The sequence below is a fragment of the Opisthocomus hoazin genome, chromosome 3 (genome assembly GCF_030867145.1).
Source record: "Opisthocomus hoazin isolate bOpiHoa1 chromosome 3, bOpiHoa1.hap1, whole genome shotgun sequence".
In the NCBI taxonomy this organism is placed as follows: domain Eukaryota; kingdom Metazoa; phylum Chordata; class Aves; order Opisthocomiformes; family Opisthocomidae; genus Opisthocomus; species Opisthocomus hoazin.
This window is the reverse complement of record NC_134416.1, coordinates 16,132,604-16,149,717: the sequence shown is the minus strand read 5'-3', so window position 1 is coordinate 16,149,717 and position 17,114 is coordinate 16,132,604.

The window sequence follows — 17,114 nt, the reverse complement described above, 5'->3', positions numbered from 1 at the left end:
TTGTATTTAATCTCTGAGTTCAAACCCGAGGTGTAAAAATCATGATTGATGGGTGCTATTCAAGTCACTTAAGCTACTTGTAGAGGGCCAGATAGCAGAGTGTGCTTAGCGTAGCATGGAAACTGTTTGTATAGTGAGGAAAGGCTGAACTTTCCCTCTGAAGTATCGAAGACAAACAAAGGGCAGAAAAGTGCTAAGGGTAAAAACTGCAGTAATGAAGAACAGATTTCATAGCTAAAAAGGAGTGAAAGAATGGGAATTCTCTGTTAGTATGCAAGGCGTTTTGCTGTACTTTGAGGAAGATCCAAGGAAGGACACACTGGAACAAGCAGTTGCATTCTTTCAAAAAAAAAACGTATTTATACAGGGAGCTGAAAAGATAGGTGTGACTCAGAAATGGTAGGTGCATGCTGGGATGTCTGTATGCAAATACTGGTATGGGAATAACACGTAATCCTTGTGGTAGGTATTAGAGGTGATACTTGCAAGCTGATTCTAACAAATGTCGTGCCAATGTCATGCCAATCTTCAAAAAGGGCAAGAAGGAGGACCCAGGGAACTACAGGCCGGTCAGCCTCACCTCCATCCCAGGAAAGGTGATGGAGCAGCTTATCCTGGAGGTCATCAACAAGTAAATGGAAGAAAAGAAGGTTATCAGCAGTAGTCAGCATGGATTCACCAAGGGGAAATCATGCCTGACCAATCTGATAGCTTTCTACGATGACATGACTGGCTGGGTAGATGAAGGGAGAGCCGTGGATGTTGTCTACCTTGACTTCAGCAAGGCTTTCGACACAGTCTCCCATGATATCCTCCTAGGGAAGCTGAGGAAGTGTGGGCTGGATGAGTGGTCGGTGAAGTGGATAGAGAACTGGCTGAATGGCAGAACTCAGCGGCGCTGAGTCTAGTTGGAGGCCGGTGACTAGTGGTGTCCCTCAGGGGTCAGTACTGGGCCCAGCCTTGTTCAACTTCATCGACGGCCTGGATGAAGAGTTAAGAGTGTACCCTCAGCAACTTTGCTGATGGCACAAAACTGGGAGGAGTGGTGGATACACCAGCAGGCTGTGCTGCCATTCAGCAAGACCTGGACAGGCTGGACAGTTGGGCAGAGAGGAACCTGATGAGGTTCAACAAAGGCAAATGCAGGGTCTTGCACCTGGGGAGGAACAACCCCATGCATCAGTACAGGCTTGGGGTGGACCTGCTGCGAAGCAGCTCTGTGGAGAGGGACCTGGGTGTCCTAGTGGACGACAGGTTAACCATGAGCCAGCAGTGTGCCCTGGCTGCCAAGAAGGCCAATGGCATTCTGGGGTGCATACAGAAGAGTGTGGCCAGCAGGTGGAGGGAGGTTCTCCTTCCCCTCTACACTGCCCTAGTGAGGCCTCATCTGGAGTACTGTGTCCAGTTCTGGGCTCCCCACTTCAAGAAAGATGAGGAGCTACTGGAGAGAGTCCAGCGGAGGGCTACGAGGATGATGAGGGGACTGGAGCATCTCTCCTATGAGGAGAGGCTGAGAGAGCTGGGCTTGTTCAGCCTGAAGAAGAGAAGGCTGAGAGGGGACCTTATAAATACTTACAAATATCTCAAGGGTGGGTGTCAGGAGGATGGGGCCAAGCTCTTTTCAGTGGTGTCCAGTGACAGGACAAGGGACAATGGGCACAAACTGAAGCACAGGAAGTTCCCTCTGAACATGAGGAAGAACTTCTTCCCTCTGAGAATGACGGAGCACTGGAACAGGCTGCCCAGGGAGGTTGTGGAGTCTCCTTCTCTGGAGATATTCAGGACCCCCCTGGAGACGGTCCTGTGCAGCCTGCTGTAGGTGACCCTGCTTCGGCAGGAGGGTTGGACTAGATGACCCACAGAGGTCCCTTCCAACCCCTACCATTCTGTGATTCTGTGAAATCTCACTCTTCCTGGACAAAGGTTCCCCCAAGCCTACGACCTTGAAGAACACAAGCTTAGACCTCTCCAAAGAATTGAAGGAGTAAGGGACGGCATAGGGACATAATTTATGTCAATGAATTTAAGGTGAAAGGAATGAGACCACAGATACCAAATAGTGTTTTCATCAGACATCTCTTATTTGATGTGAAGGAATATCTAGGATACCACGCAGGTCCTTACTTTTAGAATCTGAAGCTATTTTATGGTGTTTTGGATACCACTGTGTAGTAGCTGCCGGTAAATAAGCTCTCTGTAAGGAGACTTTCCTTCAAAGGGTGCAGAGAGAAGCAACAGTTCGTTGCTTGTTGCTAAAGAGAAATGAAAGTGCACATTGTAGAAAGCTAAATCCTTGTTAGAACTTGCTCAGAAAATATGCAGAGCAAGTGCTTCGCAGAAGTCCTGACTCTGCTTCTGTGTCACTGAATGCCTGGAAATGATGCAGTGACACAGGTCCTGCGGTGATGATTGACGTGTTCGGGATCAGTCTGTTCAGATTCTGATGGTTTCTCTGGCTGTATACATAGGTCAGAACTCCTGAAGTGAGTAAAGTTATGCAGCTGTTATGTTAAAGTTTTCCTTTACAATGCAGCTGTAAAACACAGCTGTCAAAGGTGAGAGAGGCAGAACCAGTCATCACACAAATTTGTGGCCTTCACAGAAAGTTAAAGAAGAAGCACTGGGAAATCACTAGCCCAGTGCCATCCTTCGCTAGCTTCCAAATCCAGGTGACAGTCCTGGCTCCCACTGCACTTTCTCTAATCGTTGCGTTTTTGCATTTGCTTTATAACTTTAAAAAACATTGACATTCATTATTTTCCCATCTGAATTTGGAAAAAACAATGTTAAGAGAGCTTAAAACTCTCATCGCTTGTTTGTTCCATTTTTATCTATGTACTCTGAAATTGGTCTCTGAACACCAGTGTCCTGATGCATTTCAGCCTCCGAGTTGTACAGAAAGGCTTCCTGGGTCTTGTCGGTGGATCACGGTGAACCACGGGTTCTCACACCGAGATACAAAGAGGACATTGCTCTTTTCAATCAAAGTGAGGGCATGTTGTATTTCTTTCTTAGCTATTTTTTATACAATTGGTCATGACACATGGGTCTTTGTTGAGACACAAAGAAAACTATCAGAAGAAAAAGCAAATCCGATGTGTTAAAATCAGCAAACATCAATGGAAAGTAATTTTTTTTTTTCAGACATTGAGTTTAGCATGACTGTTCCCCTTTGTCCCACTGGGTTTAGTTTCTGTGGGTCCATTATGGTGCTTATCTAAGTCCCCTTCTAACCTGAGGAGCTCAGAATTTACTGTGTTTATCCTCAACGTGCCCCTGGGAAGAGGAGCAGTGCTATTCTCATTTCACAAGTGGGAAACTCGGAGGGAGAGACAATAAACAACTTGTTTGTCCGAGGCCTCGCAACTGGAGATCTGTGGTGGAGCAGGAAAATGAAACCTGGTTTCTCAAGGGAGAGGTCGGTGCCCTGCCGAGCAGCCCGCGCTGCTGCCGGCTGTGGGCAGCAGGGAAGCGGTACAGCGTGGACTCTGCGTCACCTGTCCCGTTTCTGTCTGTCATGGTGGCATCGCTCTGGCAATTGGTTACACCGGGTTAAAAGGTACAGTGACTGCTTGTGAAGGATTGAGAGTCAAAGGGAGGCTTTGCGTGCCAGACTGGCATTCCTAGATCAAACATGATTGTTTCTGGGTGTTCTGACCTTATATTTTTTGACTATCCAATTGTAAATAGGCTACATAGATTTCCTGTTGGAGGTGTTGATCTGCATCCTGTATCTTAAGAGAGGAAACAGGTCCTCAGGAATCTTCCTCCTATACAACATGTTTGAGCCCTAAATTCTGGGCATTAGCAAAATTTTACCCGCCTTAAGCCTGCCAGGACACAGCAACTTTCAGTTCAGAAACCTGAGCTAGGTTTTGGCAACTAACTTGCCAAGCCACCTTTCAAGGGAACACAGTGATCAAGGCAGATTATGTCTAGGTGTGGTTTTAACACCTTTCTTGCTGTGGGATTACTACAAGTGCCTGTAAAGTTTCCAGAGACTGAGGACAAAATATTCAGTGCTTACATCCAGCACATCCAGTGTCAGACTTACTGGGCCTGGCTCCAGAGGGCCTCTGGGGCAAGGGCTGAGCCCTGTGAGTCCACACGGGATGGCAGCATTACTAATCTTAAAAGAATTCCTGGAGATTTTAATCCCATCCTAGCACCTTTCCTGGTCATCTCAGCAACGTGTGCCCTATGTCACTGGGCCAGTGGTATGATACAGCAGACACCAGATCTTCTCAGAAGAAGCACAGAGGGGCTCCTCACAGAGGAAAGGATCCTTCTGCACTCCCCTTACTGCAGAGCCGGGACCTCACACATCCCTGTTGCCCTGCACAGAGGTGCTGGGGCTTCCCAGTGACCTGATTACACGCCTGGGCAGTTCTACTCGCAGTGCCCATGAATGATTAGCTTTTAATATTACCTTGCTACAGGTGTTGTTTTAGGTTCAATAAGCTTTACGAGACAAACTAATGAGGCAAGAAGTGCTTTGTTTCTGTAAACCCTTTGCTGCCTCTATTTTGTCCTCCACAAGGACCATAGCCATTTTTCTTTGCGATTTACTTTTCAAGTGGAAAACATACTGTAGCATAAATTAATAATGTAATTAATGATATCATAGGTCTTGCTATTCCCAAATGGCATGACCTGGAAGTATTTCCAGTCTCCTGGGTCCAGGTGAACACCTCAGCTAGTCCACAGCTCTATGCTCTGTACCCCTTCTCCCTGCCTCTTCCTTGTTTTTGGATAGAATGCAGGGACCTGCAGCATGATCGGGACAGGCTGGACAACCCGGAAACCAGTGTGGTGCGTTGGGATATGATTCACTGGGAAGTAGCACTAAAGGGCACAGATGGGCTTGCGATGGTTCCACCAAGATAACATACAAAGTTCTGGCAAATAGGGAAATGGGGTGGGAGGCCCACTGGTTAGAAAAGGAGGTTAAGACCTTAGTACTTGGCTACGTTTGTCCCCTGTATTAAATCTGGCATTTAATCCAGCTCTTGACTCCTTAATATACGTGTCTTTCAAACTGTAAATACCTTGGCTAGGGATCTGAAGCCCTGGGGAACCTATAGGGCCAGCTTGGAGCCTTGGGCTGTTTGAATAAAAGCCAAGGTGAATCACCTCCAGATGCTTTAACCCAAAATTCAGGAGCAGAGGGGAAGGGAAAATGTTCTCCACTTCCCAGGTCTACTTCCTACCTCAGTACCAGTTCTAAGAGCTGGAAGAAGGGCAGGAGCTTCTTCCTCTCTGTTCCCTGGTTCCAATCAACACGTGCCGTGGACGAGCTGGAGGACAGAAAGGAGGAGGGCTTGGCCAGAGGTGTCATCTCAGTGCTAAGACACGCCTGACCTGACCCACAGCAGTGACAGCTGTGCCGGGGCCAAAGCCCAAGGTTCAGACCCTGACCTGCTATAAAAAGTAAACATGTCCGACAAGGACATTGTCAGACAACAAGCCTGAGTCTTAGCTGGAGTAAATGTGCTTAGAAAAAGACAGAGCTACCTCAGAGAAACTTCATGATGAACAAGAGGCCAAATTTTGCTTTTAGTTACATAAATGCAACTTCTTTTGAAGTCCAGTTGCCAGTGAGGAATTTCACTAATGGAAGTAAGAACAGAATTTCCCCTCAGCGCTAAATACAGCTGACCTTTGAAACAAATGGTATTACAAATTCCACGACCTTGTGTCATTTGCTTTTTCTCTTAAGGATCCTGGTGCTGGGAGAATTTATTGCTGAAATAGCTGCTGCCATTAAGGGAAAAATGGCCTTTGTGCCCATGGCAGACTTAGTAAGTGTGAAGTCTCCAGGATAAAAATCCAGCAGTTGTAGAATCTTCTTATTCTGGGGGTCCTGACTCATGGGTTGTGATTGGTTTAGGGTTGGCATCATTGGATGGGGTGTATGAGATGCAAGGTCACATAAAATTCTGGAGATGGAGAACTGCTACAGTATCACCAAGTTACAGGGGTCCCTCAGAGACCCGAGAGCCTCCACTGACTGAAAGGATATCAGAAGAGAGTCGTGGTGAATTGACCTCCTTCCTATATACAGTAATTTTTTCCATTAGAGGAGGCCTCCAAAGAGAAGTTGTTACTTAGAGCTAACAGGCGGTGATCAGGCCAGTGAGTACCAGGAGGTGGAGCTGCAGCCACAGAAAGCCCTTCACTGCACGCCCCAGCTTCAGGTCCATTCTCTCCAGCCATACTTCAGGGTTTCTACACACCCGAATTTCTGCATAAGCAAAGCTGCCAGGAGTGCAATTAGGAATACTCATTGTAGCGTATGTGATTCATCTGAAAGGACAGGGCTCACATTCTCATCTTTTTGTTCTAAGCAGACGTAGAAACAACTTATCCCCATACTCCATACTTCTGTCAGCATGGTTATATTACAAATTTTAGGACAACAACAATCCCAGGATACTAACACAAAGCAAAGTCCCTTTTCTGAGGAGCTGAGAAGCAGCTGAAGACAATATCCTTCACTCTTCTCCCTACAGGACACAGCTGGATTTATTGACTTCTATAAATCATACGTGACTGAAATCCCTGGAGCTACACTAGGTTAGAGAAGAGGAAACTGGCCTTCGAGCCTTAAGGGGGTTTTGGAGGGACTGCTTTTACCTAGGGAGCTGTGAAAATTAACCGAGGCAACTCGTTTAAATGGCAGCTGAACTAGCTCATACCCTGGAGTCACTGGTGTTGCAGGGTCTGGAGATGGTACGAAGTTCTTTCAGACAGGCAAGTTCTGTGCAGGCCAGGAGGACTTCACCAGACTGAGTTGGCTCAAAGGTGGCAGATGAACTTTAATATAGTTAAATCCAGCACAATGCACCTAGGAAAAAATGATCTGTATCAGACTTGGAATTGAGAGTTACAACTTGGGAAAGAGATCTTTGAGCCATTGCTGCTGCTTCTCTGAAATCATCTGCTCAGTATGCAATGGCAAGCAGAAGTCAATAAAATGTTGGAACTCATAAGAAAGCTATTAGGAACAGGACAGAGGGTGTAATGTTGCTGCTACATAAAAAACTGTTGCCTTCTTATAGTAGAGTTAAAGGGCAAAAAAATGGCCGAGGTGTTGAAGCTGCTGCCTTACTAAGACAGAAAATACTGGGCCCCTGCTCTGGAAGTGAAGGAGGCGATGAAGGGATGTAATCAAGATTTAGAAAATGATGAATGCACTGGTTAAACCAAACCTATAACTGTTGTTCCTCATTACCTGGTATGGGATCTGGGGACCACTGCAGGCAGCTAGCAAAAGATCAGTATAAAAGAGAGAAAAGAAAATGCTTGCTTACATAGTGGGTAGTGAATCTCTAGAGCTTGCTGCCGCAGGAGCTTGTGGAGGCAGACAATACTAGCATGTTCAAAAGGAAATTAGACAAATTAATGAGTCTGTATGCTAAAAGGATGAGGCAGGAATGTACCCTCTAGTATCCCTAATCCCACAGTCACGGATGCTGTGTGCTAGGAGAAAGGGGGGCACATAACAACGAGCTTCACATTTTCTTCCTAAAGAGCATCTCTGCTTGCCACCGTTGGAAACAGAGCAGCGGGCTACACGGCTCACTGGCGTGGCCCATGGGCCATCTCTGCGACTTGTGACTTCTTCTAAATGGCAAGGTTCCGTGGCAGGATACAGCCTCACCTGGAGACTCAGCCCTTGCTCCATCGCTGAAACGCTGGGTTCATCCTCAGGCTGAGGCCTGACACCAGCTGACAGTTTAAAATCAAGCCAGCCAAATCAATATTTTTAGGAAAAGATACAACTTGTATGTCCTAGCATAAACAGAGCTGCTTGATTTGGTACAAATGAATAACAGTGTTGGCTCTTGGTCCTTCACAAGGCAGTAGAATAACAAGAGGTAAAATCAGGTCATGCTCTTATACACAGTTTTGGGAACAGTAAATGGAGGCAATACAAGATGCCCGAGTCAGCTGAGAAAGTTCTCCCTTACCCTTTAGGTACTGTTCTTCAGACTTCCCTCAAACAAGTTTTTCAGCAGTGACAAGCTGAAAGCTAATTGTCAAAGCTAAGTATAGGTACAAGATTATTGAAAAAGAAGATTCACGAAATTTTCTTGTTATCTCCCAGATATTTTCTGTCCTGTTTTTTTCTCCCCCAGTTCATTACCTTTTCTTCTACAATTCTGCGAGGGCTGGGCTGCCTGCATGCACAGGCTCATGCACACCCACACACCCACGTGCACACGCTCTTCCTCATCCCACCTGTGGTTTTCATCATCTAATTGCCAGTCTCCCGTAGCATCCTGGTTCAGCCATTCCCTCTGCTCCATTTTCTTTTTTTTGATACAGTCCCAGTTTCCTCTGTGTAGTGTTTTCAGTCCCAGTATGCCTTGCTGGTATTTCATCCCTGCCTTGTCTCATATTCCTTGTCTAATTTTTTAATATTCCCGGCTGTCGGCCACAACCAAATCATCACTTGTGCAAGGCAGAAGACAGGGTTGTAGTCATCCGAGTGACTTGAGCAGTGGGACTTCAGGTCACCAAGGAGTTACACCTTGCTGGTGGGCATGCCACTAGCACCAAGTGTTTTGTGAGGGGCCTTGGAGGCCATCAGGGACCTGCCTTTCCCTTAGCAAAACACGCAGCTGCTTAGTAATATAGCTATAGGATTGTTTTCTCACTATAGGCAAAGCAGTGCAGTTTCTCCCAGTTGTTCTTTTAAAAAGGATTGAATGACTTCTGGTGAAACCTTTCCCAGATAGTTTGGCTGAAAATTAAGCAATCAGCATGGAGAATTTCAGCCTAATTAATTTAAAATCTGGCAAATCATAAGCAATTGAAAAAGCCTTTCAAAGGAAATAGTTACGCTTCCTTAATGATAGGCAACGCTTCCAGCTGTAGCCATAGCATCTTTAACCCTTCACACCAAACAAGTCCTCTTGACACCAAAGGAACGCTGCCTTTTTTGGAAAAAATTTCAGCTGTGTGATCATCACTGAAAAATGTTTGTATTGTTATGACCAAATTTTCTCAGCTGCAATCTAAATGGCATTTTCCTGAAGTAAATGAGAATGTGGTTTGCTTTTCAGACTGTCTGAGTGAGAGAAGTATTTGCCCCTGTTGAAGTTCCCCCCCGTCCCTGAGTGTGAGTACCACTTCCCTGGAGGTCTGAAGCTGAGGACCTCCTCTCCTGCTGCCGTAGGGCAGCTCTCTTGGCTTGTCCAGCTGGGCCAGCTCACATCAGCTGAGCATCCAACCTGGTTTTAACTGAAGTTCTTTCTTTTTTAGCCTTTATACTTTGGGGCTTTTTACCCAGCAGCCACTATGAGGGTGAGGGACAACTCTGATGATGAGGGCAATGTCTCTCCCAGATAGACACGAGTATATGGGGGCAGGTGGAGGGAACAGACTTCCAGCACCAGTGTTTCAGAGAGATTCACAATGACACGCTTCCCTCAGAGAGTATCTTCTCTTCAAATACGCATTACAGGGTAGCAAGTAGCGATGGGATTCAGATAACTCCGGGTGTTCAGCACAGAGGCTGCCCAGCTTCCTGGATTGTCTTTACCAGGAGACGAGGCAGACCTGGAAAGCTTTCCATTTTCCAGCCTGCTGGCTTTAGCGATAACGTCATGTAAATCCAAAGGGAAACAAGTGACCTTCTAGCTCATGCTATTGTGCTGGTAACACACATAAACAAAGCCTGTAGCTAGAGGGGGAAGAATTTCACTGAAAACCTTTTTACCTTTTTGTATAACACTCTGGTGATAAAAGCTCTCCCGTGAGTGACTGGTGTGTTTGTCCTCCTTTCACAGAATCACACAATGGTAGGGGCTGGAAGGGACCTCTCGGGATCATCTAGTCCAACCCCCCTGCCAAAGCAGGGTCACCTACAGCAGGCTGCACAGGACCTTGTCCAGGTGAGTTTTGACAATCTCCAGAGAACGAGACTCCACAATTTCCCTGGGCAACCTGTTCCAGCACTCTGTCACCCTCAGAGTGAAGAAGTTCTTCCTCATGTTCAGATGGAGCTTCCTGTGCTTCAATTTGTGCCCATTGCCCCTTGTCCTGTCGCTGGGCACCACTGAAAAGAGTCTGGCCCCCTCCTCCTGACACCCACCCTTGAGATATTTAGAAGCATTTATAAGATCCCCTCGCAGCCTTCTCTTCTTCAGCCTAAACAAGCCCAGCTCCCTCAGCCTCTCCTCATAGGACAGATGCTCCAGTCCCCTCACCATCTTCGTAGCCCTCCGCTGGACTCTTTCCAGTAGCTCTTCATCTTTCTTGAATGGGGAGCCCAGAACTCGACACAGTACTCCAGATGGGGCCTCACTAGGGCAGAGTAGAGTGGAAGGAGAACCTCCCTCGACCTGCTGGCCACACTCTTCTGTATGCACCCCAGAATGCCATTGGCCTTCTTGGCAGCCAGGGCACACTGCTGGCTCATGGTCAACCTGTCGTCCACCAGCACACCCAGGTCCCTCTCCACAGAGCTGCTTCGCAGCAGGTCAGCCTTGAGCCTGTACTGATGCATGGGGTTGTTCCTCCCCATGTGCAGGACCCTACACTTGCCCTTGTTGAACTTCATGAGGTTCCTCTGCGCCCAGCTCTCCAGCCTGTCAAGGTCTCGCTGAATGGCAGCACAGCCTTCCGGTGTATCAGCCGCTTCTCCCAGTTTTCACCTAAGGGATTTATACTCACCTCTCCCACTGTCAAAAGAGATCCTGAAACACCACACTCTCATCAAGGGTGAGACGGCTCGCAAACACACACACTCACACACCCCCCCGCACACTGACATTGTACCGTAATGAATAAAGGGGGTGTTGCATTCACATGGCGACAGCCATCAATAAGCTTCAGGTGATGCCTGTTTTCCCGTCATGTCCTTGTCTTCCACTACCAAACAGCTACAGGATATCCCTGACAGGCTACAGGTTAAAATTTTAATAGCTGTAGAACATGGTCAAATTCTTGGACTACGACATCATTACTAGCGCCCATAGCCACTGTCAGCCTGGATGAATTTCGCCTCTTCTCGCAGCACAGGGTGCGCTGCAGCCTGTCCCGACGCAGTCTCAGGAGAGCATTTCTGGGTGTCCCCAGCCTGGCTGCTCCTCTCCCACCGATGCTGCTGCACGGCCCATCCCAGCCCGCTGGCCCCACGGAGGGCACCTGTCCCGAAGGGAGCCGGCAGCTCTCTCCACGGACGCGGGCAGGGTGTACTGAGCAGCACATCCAGCAGAAAGGGGAAAAAAGGATTTAAAATATTTCCTAGCTTTAGCATTTGAAACATATTGACTTTTCCAGTGCAATAGCGTGCCCCTTGTGGCTTACTCTGCAGCTCAGTCCAGCTCTCCCCTTTGATGTTTTGCCCACAGTATCATAAACTTCACCACAGAAAAGAAAAACAGCTCATCTCTTTGAGAGCCACGAACAAATGAAGTGGGAATGTGAACTGAAGCTGTACCACGGTTTCTGCAGCAGAGATTCTTTTATGTGGAGTGGCCTAAAGGAATACTGTAACATTCAACCAAACAGAATGATGGTCAGCCTTGCTGGAATTTGCCTGGGTAGAAATTGTATTTATGAGCAGTTTTGGTAAATTACTATGTTTTGGTAAGGGCAGCAAAGGGAAAAATACCTTCTTCAGAGCTAGACGTCTTAGTGCTTTCTTCTCTTCAGACTCCTGGTTTCAGCTATTTCAGTATCAAAGAAACCAAACTGAAATATGAAAAATGTGACTTCTGGGAAATAATCAGCTGTGGGGAGAGCAGAAGTCAGGTTTGAGAACTGTAATTGGAAAACAGTAATTTCTCTAAGACTCACTAAAATGTATGGCCAAATCCCCGGTGCCCCTTAAGTTAAAAGGGAAATGTTCTGTCTAATCTATCCTGAACACTGGGAGATTTTTTCCTCTCACTGTATTCATTTCTGTTTGTGTCATTCCTGGAAAGGGACTTCTTTTTTCGGTATCTTCTAATTTTGTTGTGGGGATTGTGGATTTTGGCAAAGTGCCAAAGTTCGAAGACTTTCAACACTGAAAGTTTCTAAGAAAGAAATTATGTCAGATAGACTCTGTTACCTCATATGACACTTGGCCGGAGATTTACTGCTGCTTTTTTTCTAGGACACTGGAAGAAAGCTACACTGTTGTTAGGAGAGCAGAGAGTAGTTCATCTTTCAAGTAGTCCTTCACAGGTTTTATCCACAGAGGATCAGAAAACTTTACCAAAGAAAATGTAGTGCGTCAGCAGTAGCAACATGCCACGTGAGTTAATTTGGGGGCATATTTTTAAACGTATGTATGTGACGTGAAAGCCTAAAAATTGCTTGAAGGACCAGCTCCTCAGAGGCCTGAATTATGACCGCTGTGCATGTTGCCGTGCCTAAATATGGATGCTCAGGACCCAAACTGGTTTCCTGACTGGATTCAGAGTGAGAGGGCAAGTAAGGTGTCGGGGTTCACAGGAGAGAGAGGTGCTCCCCAGTGCGTGGCCAGGAGACACTCCTGCGCTTACAGCTAATCATTGTAAAGGTGCCATGTGACAAAATACACTGGAAAAGGGTCCAAGAGTTGAGGAAGCACACATCAAATAACTAAAAAGCGACACTGCCACTTGTGCTTCTCCTTCTGTTCCTAATCTGCACGGCCCTGCGCAGTATTTCACCTATGCGCTATGCTCACCGTAGGGCTCTGCTTCGTCTTCATCACAGCTCCGTTTGCAAGCAAGGGCAGCGCACATCTAACCATGCCCAGGGCAGTGGTCCCCATGCTCTCACCAACACCCAACAGTGATGCTGAGGTGCAGCACAGTAGGCAATGCCCTATTTTGCTCTCCCTGTTGGCGTCTGTTATAGCTCTTGAATTTCATGTGGTTTTGCGCAATACTGGAAGACCTGGACATGAGACCAGCACTAAATGAGATTAATTCTTCCCTCAGGCCGTTGAGGAGCTCACTGGAGGAGAATTACATCACGGTGTGGGACAAGGTGTGGGATGTATCCGCAGACAGCCCTTAGGGGGAACAATTCTTTCAAGGTAAACACCCCCCACCTCAGAGGCTACCTGCAGTGAGGTGTGAGACTTGGTGCGAGAAGTCCTGCACTATCAAGCAGGGCACGAGCTATTTATTCACCTTCTCCCACCAATAAAGAAATGCTGTCCTACATACTGAGCTTATGCCTGCCCTGTCGCTCTGCAGATGGACTCTTTGTTGACTCGGTAGGAAGCAGACCATGAAATCCCAAAGGACTATCTCGGAGGATGCCTGCACGCTGTCTGCCAGCCACAGGACCTCACGGGGATGAGAAGAAGCTCCCTCCACAGAGTGTGCCACACTCTATCCCCTGACACCTCGTTGCTCTTTTGCAGAGTATTCAGTGATGACCCCAGTAGCGATCCTTTTGTGATTTTCAGTTGAGCAAAATTCCCATTGTACAGTCAGCCTTTAGACATTTCAGGGAAATATTTTTATTAGTAGGGACAGAAATTAGGCATGCAAATCCATTCATTAACATGCTCTGGCTTTTCCAAAGCATCTCCCCATCCAGGTTAATCAGAAGCCATGAGAGGGAAAGGGGGCTAGAAAAGTGCATTTCCACAAGGAGTCTCTTCATCATTTTTCTGCTCTAAGGCTCAGCATTTATATGATGTAAACCCATGCATATCACATTGCACTGGAATGCCCAAAAGACATTTTTGATGATCACTTGGACTCTGTGATGCTCCAAGGCACTAAATGTCCCAGAATAAAAAGCAGAACTGGGATGCCAATGGCAAAGGCTCCGGCACAGGCACCTCGGGAAGGCTACAGGTGTGCCTTTCCGACGAGTCCTCCCAATGAAGTGCTGAGTACAAGTCTGCTTGGCTAGCAGGCGTGAAATTTCACCACAGAAATGTATACAGGCATAAACTGCAAGCCTCTGGCAAGTCATTTCTGTACAATTTCCCTGCCAAGTGCTCATGCTGGGGCTTACACCGACGGCTCTGCACACAAGTCAGAACAAAACCAGCTCCCAGTTCCAACATTAGTCCATCCCCACATGGCTTTTGCTGAAATCACCTTATGTGTCATGGCTCCTTAGTATTAAGCACAGTCGTTACAGCTGAGAAGACCTAAGATTTATCGAGGCCACAAGCTAAAACCCCAGAGCAGGTTTACACACACCAAGCCAGCTCCCCGCGGGAGCGGTGACTCCCCCGACACATCGTCACAGCACATGTGGGTGCCACCTTTCCCGGGTGGATCTGACACCTGGGACTGGGAGAGGTTCAGGATTTGCCATCTGGTCAAAAAACAGAGCAGAGGGCCAGTCAGGAAGGTGCCAGATAACCTGCGTCCTACAGGGGTGGTGTGGCAGAGGACTTCCAAGCCAAGTGACAGCAAGACACAGTGTCCAATAACTACAGATGAAGTCCTTGGCATTTGCTAACGTCTTTAGAAGACGCAGTGAAGAAAATCATCTGGAGAAGCAGATTTATGGCAAGTGGCTATCATTTACAGTTTATTTTTCGGTAAGATTTCATCCTCCATCCTGTTCATTTTCCTAAACAGTTTAAGCCATTTTTTTTTTCCAGTCTGACTGCTTAGCCAAGATTTGGAGCCACAAAGGGTCATTTTCCTTAGGATGAGAGACTGTTAATAAGAGTCAAGTATGCACTCAGGGAAAAATGTATTTATAAAAAATTGGTTTTTTTTAAAAAAAGCTCATTTTCACTAAACTCACAACTGAAATAAATAGCAGCACCCAACTACCCCCCACAAAAATCTGCCCCCCAGCAAGCTCTCAGCTCAGAAGCCCACACCTCTGCCTCTCTCCTCCTCTCCCTGCCTTTACTTTCAATGTCCCCGTGAGTGGCTGCCGGTCTCCAGCATGCCAGCTACATTTCTACTGCCTCAAAAATGCAACATCTCAGAAAGTTTCTCTGACACATGCAAGGTGCAGCTCTCAATCTCCCACACTGGTGGTTATCATCACGGGGTCCTGCTTGTGTTCACTCTGCCCTGCCTTTTGCAGTGTCACTCAAGGTGGACCCAGCACTGTGTGTGCATTTCTTTCAGGGGGATGCTGCACCTACTGTCAACCCTGAGCATACTGGGGAGAGCTAAGTCTACTGGCCCCCCTGCGAGAGAATCTTGGGACTTCTGTCAAGAAGCCTGGGAAGTGCTATTTGATCCCTAGAGTCAGTTTATGGATGCATGTTGTGTCTTGCCTCCAGACTGATCATTTTTGAAAACAATCACAGGTTGGTAGGATTTTCAACATCTTCATTAATGGCCTACTGGGATGAGGGGACAGAGTGCACCTTTGGCAAATTTGCAGATGATGCAAAACTGGAAGGAGTGACTGATGTCCCACAGGGTCATGCTGCCATCCACAGGGACCTGGACAAGCTGCAGAGTTGGGCAGACAGGAACTTCTTGGGGATCAACAAAGGGTAATGCAAGGTCCTGCCCTTGGGGAGGAATAACCCCAGGCACCAGTACACTCTGGTGGCCAACTGGCTTTGCAGAAAAGGCCCTGGGGATCCTGGTGGACACCAGGCTGACCATGAATGCACCATCATTGGAAGTGTTCAAGGTCAAGTTGCATGGAGCTTTGAGCAACTTGATCTAGTGAAAGGTATCCCTGCTCATGGCAGGAGGGTTAGACTGGACGATCTTAAAAGCTACCTTCCAACCCAAACCATTCTATGGTTCTGTCATCCTATGAGCCAACAAAGAGCCCTTGCAGCAAAGAGGCCACCAGCCTACTGGGCTGCTCTGGGCAGAGCACTGCCAGCATGTCAAGGGAGGTGATCCTTCCCCGACATGCTGGCAGGTGATCCTTCCCCTCTGCTCAGCCCTGGTGAGACACATCTTGGTACTCTTTCCAGTGCTGGGCTCTCCAGTACGAGAGAGACATGAGCATGCTAAAGTGAGTCCCAGTGAGGGGACGTGAAGATGATTAAGGGCTTGTGGCATTTGACACACAGGGAGAACCTGAGAAAGCTGGGACTGTTTAGCCAGGAGAAGAGAAAACTCAGGAGGATTCACTGATGTGTATAAATATCTGACAGGGAAAGTGAAAAAGACAGAGCCATGCTCTTCTCAGCAGTGCCCTGTGACAGGACAAGAGGCAATGGACACAATTTGAAATACAGGACTTCCATTTAAACATAAAATCCCCCACTTTTTTACTGAGTGTGGTCAAACACTCAAGCAGGTTCCCCAGAGAGGCTGTGGAGTCTCTTCCACCCTTGGAGATATCCAACTCAACTAGATACAGGTCTGAGCATCCTGCTCCAGTTGACCATGCTTTGAGCAGGGTGGTTGGACCAAAGATCCATAGTTCCTTCCAACCTCAGCTATTCCATGACGCTATGACTTTGGCAACACAGGCAAAGCAAACCTCAACAGTGGAAAGGCTTAAATGAGACTTAACTTACACTTACATGGACTTCCTTCAGGCATCTAAACAGCAGACCATGTTGTTTTGTCAACTCAGGTGATCCTCTAGCAGAAAATCATCTTCTTAACAGCAGGACCCATGTAGCACTGTCTCAAGGTAGGCCCAACAGGATGGGGAGCCATTGCTCAGTGCTACAACACAGAAATTTCAGACTTGCTGAAGAAACCACAAGCCACAGAAATACAGAGCTGTTGAGTACGGAAGGCACCTCCTGAGATTGTCTAAAGAATCCCTTTTCTCTGCACACATGTAGCCAGTTTGACATGCTAGATGTACCATATATGTGCTGCCACAGGCAGTGAGACTTGTCTCACTCACTCATCACAGCAAGATCCTTCCATGCAGCTTTGGGTCTGGGTGCTAATGGAAATCTCCCACCCATATGTCCTACTGTTGTCCTCAGAGTGCTTTGCAAGTCATATTCGTTTCAACTGATACATCTTTCTCTGAGTATTTTTGGGGATTCTTTCTCTTAATCTTTTCAAATCTCTACCATGGAGGGGTTTTCCTCTCTTTTTTTGTCAAGTTAGGATTGTATATCACCAATAATACTATTTGTCTCTCCTGGTCTTTGATCAGATGGCTTTTCTTCAGGTGTAAGCATTTAATCTCTTGCAGTAACTCCAAAGTACTCAGAGGCTTTGTGTTAGATGTCCAATAAAGAAGTGAAATTTAAC